This window comes from Macaca thibetana, chromosome 6 (genome assembly GCF_024542745.1).
Source record: "Macaca thibetana thibetana isolate TM-01 chromosome 6, ASM2454274v1, whole genome shotgun sequence".
NCBI lineage: Eukaryota > Metazoa > Chordata > Mammalia > Primates > Cercopithecidae > Macaca > Macaca thibetana.
Genome location: NC_065583.1, coordinates 158597309 through 158605353, shown reverse-complemented (window position 1 = coordinate 158605353; position 8045 = coordinate 158597309).

The following is an 8045-nucleotide window of genomic DNA, read 5'->3' as shown; positions in this document are numbered from 1 at the left end:
AAATATGTATAATAACCAAGACTCCAAATTTTTATGTTTGTAAGAATTAATAGAAATGGTAGAGAAAAAAGCAAGATTCCTCTACCTTCCCCAAAAGAGAAAGGACATAAATTCAATTTGCAGGAGAAACACTACCAAATAATAAACTTAGAAAATTATTCAAATGTGGTAGTAATAGAAAATGAAAACCAAAACGGATGAGATTTTTCTCTAATATTTGAAGTCATTAAAAATAGATTTTTTCCTTCAATATTTCTAAAGGTGACAAGAGCTGCAAATACCTCAGTGCTAATGGAGTTATAAGTTTATCATTGCTCGAAAGCAATTTCTCAACAAATGCTTATGAAATTTAACTTCATTTGGTAAGTAATTTTAAATGGTAATTACTGTTTTAGCATACAGCCCTAAGAACAGTAATTACACCAAAGATTTGTGTGCTGAAATGTTCTCCTCTATAAGAGTTAAAAACTAAATACAATTCAGATTCCTAAAAATAGGGTAGATATAAATGATCTTTATATGAGGAAATATGCTGCATCCTTTAAAATGTTGGTTTTGTAAATTTCAGTATAATAGGAAATCATTTGTGACAGTGTTTATATAAATGTAAGACATAAACTTGTATAAACAATATATAATTATATATCCAAACTTGTATAAACAATATATAATTATATATCCGGAGACATATATATAAATGTACACATACACATATATATCTTCATATATGTATTTCGTACATCTTTTTATAATAAAGACTGGAAAGTATATAAAAATATTAATTCTATATTATGTATTTGTTTGGATGGAATAAAATATTGCAAGTACTCTTCTATCATTCTGCAAAATTCAGCCAATATGGCTAGCTAGATTTTTTTCTTCAATATTTTTTGAAAACACATGACTTAAATTCTGTGGTATGTTGAGCAGAATAAGGTGATCTCATATGTTTATTAGAACAGATGCAGTGTGCTCATCCACTTGGTTGCTATAGAAGTTTCCAAATCTGCTATTGTCAAGAATTTGCATGTGTCAGTTTTGTGACACTAAAAAAATAACCGTTAGATATTGTGAATTTAAATTTTTAGGAAGTGTACTGGTATTAATTAAAGACTGTATTTTTTCTTAGACTAAAAACATACATTTCTGAAGATGCAGGCTGCATGACTGAAAACATAACTCAGAAATGTGACATTTGGTTTTAAAAAAAGGAGAGAGAAAAAAAATCTGTGGAATTCAATCAAGTTTGCATATGCTGCTGTCTAGAAAGTGTGGATGCTCAATTGCCAAATATAGATTACGAGATATAAATGGGATTTTTTCCCTTCTGAAAACAATATACTTCTATACATGGTACTTAAGGGAAAAAGATATACAGATCTTCTGCAATTGTTAAGAGTAGGGATTGAATTTTTTTTTTCGGGGAAATATATTTTGATTTACTAAGTTGACTGACTTTCTAAAATATCCAGGAGTTAGGTTAATCTAGTATATTATCAAGTGTATTCCATTGGTTGCTATTAGATGCTCTGTTTAAAAAACAGAGTGGGCATTGTTATTTGTAAGTTTGGGAAATACAGGTCAAACAAATTTTTTTTTTATTGTGTAACTGTGAGACTTCTCAGTGTTTTAAATAAGTAATTGCTAATGTTTTTGAGTGCTTGCTGTGAGTTAGGACACTATGTTAAGTTTTGCACATGCTCTTTACAACAGTCTTATGAGGTTGGTGTTATTATTATCTTATTTTGTGGTAAAGATACTTAGAAAGGTTAAAACTATTTGCCTGCATTTACATAGACATTAACTTCTGAAGGAGGTAGGTGGTCCAAAGCAGACCAAAATCGAAGTCTGAACTCTGAACCACTTGGAAAATATGTCACCTCTTCTTATCAGCTGATACTCACTGATAGTCTCCAATAATACAAGATAGTAAACTGGGTTTCCCAAATTTCCTGGATTATATACCTCAGGGGTCCCCAACCCCCAAGTCATGGACTGGTATTGGTCTGTGGCCTGTTAGGAACCAGGCTACACTGTAGGAGGTGGGGGGCAGGTGAGCGAGCAAAGCTTCATCTGTATTCACGGCTGCTCCGTGTCACTTGCATGACCACCTGAGCTCCGCCTTCTGTTAGATCAGAGTTGGCGTTAGAGTCTCATAGGAGCACAAACCCTATTGTGAACTGTGCATGTGAGGGATCTAGGTTGTGGGTTCCTTATGAGAATCTAATGCCTGATGATCTGTCACTGTCTCCCATCGCCCCCAGACAAGATCATTTAGTTGCAGGAAAATAAGCTCAGGGCTTCCACTGATTCTAGATGACTGAGAGTTGTTATAATTATTTTATTATAAATTACAGTGTAATAGAAATAGAAATAAAGTGTACAACAAAGGCAATGCGCTTGAATCATCCTGAAACCATCCTCCCACTACTAGCCTTTGTAAAAATTGTCTCCCACATAACCAGTCCTTGTTCCCCAAAAGTTTCAGGACTGTTGATCTTCCTTATGTTTTCTTCCAAAGAATCTGAGTCTTTGTGTTTCACAACCCATTCATTTTGTTAGTAGTCCAAGTTTTATTATCTTACCTGCAACATCTAGCTACAAGATTAAACATACTTTCTTTGTTTTTTATAGTTTCTCTTCCAAAATCAGAGAGGGAAGGGGCATGAACGAAGGAAAATCTGAAGATAGGCCATGGGATCATTAGATATAGAAAGAAATATATATTGTATTGATAGCAAATTAATGATGAGTTTGGTTGGCTTTTTAAATCAAGGTGATTCCTTATTACTGGTATTCCTTATTACTGGTATTAAAATATCATTTAAAATATTCTAATAGTTCATTGCTGGGCTAAGCATTTGGGCCCCGAAGCAATTCACAGAAGAAAATAATTTTAAAAAGTTAAACAGAAGTAAAGCCTGAAGAGAACTCTGCTGCTTTTTATTTTCCTGAAAATAATAAAATAACAAGAGGTCCACAGAGTGCTTTCAGTAAACCCCAGCATGGGATACAAAGAAAATGAAGAAAATCTTTCTTGACCCTTTTAAAAGTTCCTACTGCTTCCTTGATCAAGGAGTTAGTATAACTCATTGGGAACAGTGGCCTGGTATAATTTAATACCAATTTTCAATAAATGAAATTTTTTTTCACCTGGACCTGAGAACAGCAAAGTAGATCCAGTTCAACATACATGACCACATAAAAAACATACTAAATTATTTATGTTGTTTTTAGTAGTGGTGTAGCAGAGAATATCTACTTTCAATGCAAACTTCTCCTATATTGAATTATGTATGGTGAATAGCTTAACAAATGTCTATTCAATCTTCAGGAAATTTTTTCCTTTGGTCTAAATTTTATAAGGAGCTAGATTAGGTCTACACTGCAGGCCTAACTCTTGCTTTATAATAAGCATTTGACTTTCATCTAATGGTATTTGTTTGTGTAAGGAGCTGTCATACTAAAACATCCACATTCATGATATATCGGACTTTAATTACAGGGATCATTTTTGGTAGGGTTTTAGGGGCCACCGAAGTGGTCACATGTCAGTATTTTCTCATGTTCTGGCACATATCTGTGATACCTTGGAGACAGGCCAGCCCTAGATAACTAGGTAACTATTAGACAAGTCTTAAAAAGGGAAAGGGAACATTCTTGGGGAAGTAATTCACATGAACATAAGAAAAACTCCTCAAGTTCAGTGAGAATTCCATAGAGAAAAGGGGAACAAAACAAGGGAGATAAAAATTCAGTTTTGGGTCATATTAGGCAAACTTTATAGATGCAAAGACGGTAGCCTGAGATTTTATTTTCTTTAGTATCGTGATGTATGTATGATGATATTATTCATCAAGCTGAGCCTAACCACCTGGAATTTAGAACAGTGTTATTGTATGTGTCCATGCCAGGCAGGGAGTTTGGTTACCTTGGAATCGTTTTGGTTACCCTTTAAAAATGCAAACTGTCTTCCCCCATCCCAAGAAATTTTGATTCAACAGGTTTGGGGACAGTTCAAGAAGCTGAATAATAATAATTATTAAAAATCTCTAGAAAGTCCTGGTACACAGGACCCATTGTGGAACCACCAAGTCAGATCACATAGAACATAAATAAATAAGACACAGTGAAAGATGACAGGCTGAATCACTGAATTAGTAGGTTGATGGATAAGCTTAAGTCTTGAAGTAAAAGTGGGTCAAAGGGGCAGGGTAATATTTCCCCCTGATACTAATCAGTACCTCATTTCACTTTGGTAGAATTTTAGCTAATTTTTACAACAAAAATAAGGATTATATTTCTCAGTCTTCCTGGCATTTAGGTGTGGCCATGTGACTGAATTATGGCTAGCGGAATGTCAGAGAAAATGTCATATCACTTTCTAGCAAACATTTTGTCCCACTCCATCATTCTTCCCTCTCCTCTGGGTGGTTGGACTATGAAGCTGCCAAATTTGAACACCAAGACAGAGGGATAACCTTGGGGATGGTGGCACGGTGACCTGAAAGGAGCCAGGATCCCCAGAGATTTTGTAGACGAGAGCTTTCACACCAGCACTGGCTTAGAAATCCTGGGTATTTAAAGGAATAAAATCCACACTTTGATCTTGACTTTCAAACCATTCCTGAGATCTAAGACTCCTAATTTAAAAATTATCTAACATTATGCATATGAGCCAATGTCAAGGTTACATTGAAGGAAAGGGTAGCCTGGGGTGCCAAGAGCAGGTACAGAATGAGCCAGAAACAGTTCCTTGTGTTGGTTCTATGTAGTTTTGAACATTAAAAAGCAATGCTAGTAATACACATGAAGTTCAGGAAATGTGTTGTTTAAAGACAGGACTGAAAGAGTAACATTTCTAAAGGTTTTGCAAAAATAGCAATAACATTACACCTTGCATTACTATGGCCTAAGACAACCTTGATTGACCCTAATCAATAAGACTAATGAATGTGTGTGTGTATTTAAATTAAAAAAATTAAAGAGTAGCCATATAATGAAAAGTAGAATCTTTATTTTTTACTTGTTTTTAGAGAGGCATATAGCAATAAATGTTATATGTATAACAAGGATTGTGCATTTAGAAGACATGAATAGCTTTACTCAAAATACACGAGAAATGAATGTTAATTTTGCTTGGATATTTTTGATATTATTCTAAAACCTTTATAAAAGAGTCAGTGTAGAAATGAATGCTGACTGAAGGTCAGTGTGTTTTATTAAAATTAAATCCCCGTAAGAATCTAGGATGACGTTTTGCTACTTTGAATTTCAGAGAAAGCATTTCAGGTTTTGGAAATAGATTCTGGCAGTTTATTCCTGTAGCTTAGAATTTAGTTTTCTTTAATCAGCTCGTGTTGGCAATCTGGATAATATTGCTTATCTTTAGTAGTGTTTTTGGTGCATTGACACTTTCTCATGGGCACATTTTTAGAATTAAGGAAAAGACCTTTTCTTTTCACAATACATGTTCATTTTAACAAAAAAATGCAGAGGATCACATAGAACATGAAATATACCATAACATATTTTCCTGAGACACCCTCTTTAAAAATCACTCTCTATTATTTGTTTAACTTCCGTCTATTTTGTTGCTTTTGTTTTTTAAATGCCTATGTTAAATTGCAGGACTGATAAGCCTCATTATAAAAAGGTCAAAATATATTAAATTTTATGTTGTAAAATATGAGATTTTTCTCTATGCCCCACCTCTAATAATACTTCTTTCTCTTCAGGTAAATAGAGTTCACAATGTAGAGTGCATTTTGGCACACTCAGCTAGACAGAGCTTGAGCACACACAGGCCCACAGTGATACTTGCATAACATGCTCAGACATGTTTTTTAAAACATAGAGATAAGTTTCTCTCTGTACATACATGCACACACACAAATAAGTATTTCTGTGGTACAATGTTTTTCACTTAATAACATACAAAATTTCAAATAAGCTACACCCAGGTAAAATTAGTTTGATTAATTAATTCCCAATTAATACTGGTCAGTTTCAGCAACAGAAATCTTCTGAATTCTAAGTGTAGGGTTCTTTTGGAGAATGTGTATATCTTTGAAGTGCAAATGTAAGAGAGATACAGAAAATCTAATGCTGTACTGGAAGGTCCTAAACAGTGTGTAGGGTAAGAAAAAGATATTACAAGGATCCTGATTGTAAAATAAGAGCTAAAATAATCTATTCATAGGTGATATCATCATCTATGTAGAAAATTCTGTGAAATGTATAAACATGCTACTAGAACTAAAAAGCAAGTTTAGCAAGATCATAGAACACAAGATTGACATATAAAAAATCTATATAATAGCAACAAATAATCAGAAATTGAAAATTAAAATACCATTTATAATAGCATCAATAATATTATATACATAGTGGCACATCTAACAAAAGATGTGTCAGACCTGTATACTCAAAACCATAAAACACTACCTACAGAAATAAAAGAAAATGCAAATAAATTGTTAGCTATATCATGTTCCTGGATCAAAAAACTCAATACTGTTAAGATAACAGTTCTTCCCAAAATAATCTATAAATTCAACACAATTCCAATCAAAATTCTCAATTTTTTGGTAGGAATTGATGAACTGATCTTAAAATTTATATGACAATGAGTAAATACTATTGGAAAAGAGGAGCAAATTTGGAAGGCTTTTACACGATCTAATTTTAAGATTTTAAAAAAATCTATGGTAATCAGCAGTGTAATATTAAAAGGCTAATCAATGTACAAGAATGGAGGATCCAGAAGTGACTTATACACATATGATCAATGAATTTTTGGCAAAGACAGAAGCAATTAAGTGGAGAAAGAATGGTCTTTTCAACAAATGGTGCTGGATCATACCCATACCTTGTCTTTTATGCCAAAATTAACTCAAAATGGATCAAAGACTTTAATGTAAATCTTCACACTACAAAAGTTACAGAAGAAAACATGGGAGCATATCCTAATGGCCTAGTTTTGTGAATAAAGATGTACTGGAAAACAGTTGTGACTCTGTTTACGTATTGCCTTTTGCAATGAAATGGTAGAGCTCAATAACAGAGATTGTGTGATCCTCAGAGCCTTTAGTTTTACTAAAAACTAAAATATTTACTAACAGGACCTTTTGTGAAGTTTGCAGACCCCCGCTTAGATTATAAGGAATAGAAAACCCAATGAAAGCTGGCTTCTTCTCTCATATAAATAGACATCCAAGAGGAAAATGGCTTTGGGATTGTCTTAATGCTGCAATGCTGAGTTCTGTGGGCCAACTTTATCTTCAGACAAATAAGATGGCTTCAAGATTTCAAGGCTTCACAGCGCAGATGGTAATATCCAGAGGGAGGATAAAGAAGCTGTTCCTTCCTGTGGTTTTGTCTTTGGTTTGTGGAACCCTTCCTCAGCTAACCTCATGCTCCCTGATCCAGTGACAGTCTTCTTCCCGAATTACTCTCCTTTTAATGAACTCTTTGGCATAAGGCTTACACCTGTGTTCCTGAATCAGCCACAAACAGGGAATGGAATTAACCCTCGGATTACTCAGGGCCATCTTGTGGGTGGGGATTGTTAGGAAGCAAGATGAAGTGATTTACTGATACCCTATGTGTTTTCTCCTGTGAGCCCAGACAGCACTGTTTGTTTAGGATTTACATAATTAAATTTCTTGATCTTTTCCCTTCTCTTTTCTCTCCCCTCCCATCCTCTCCTTTTTCATTGTCTTTTCATTTTTCTGAGATTCCATCGCTAAAAATGCTTGTAATGTTTCATCTTTATAAATATTCTTAGCTATTAATTGGAGATAAACACCTTCATAATAAAAATAAAACATATTTCTACCTAGAGTATTACAAAAATCGTTATTAGAATGTACTTTCAAATTTCAAATGCCTTTTATTATATATTTAAATACTATTTAAAATTTTTAAATCTAGAGGTGTAATGAGTTATATAGATAGATGTTCTAATATCACTCATTTTTTTCATTTCTGGAATATGCCCTTTGTGATTTTGGACTATATCTTTCAACATATTCAGGTTATAT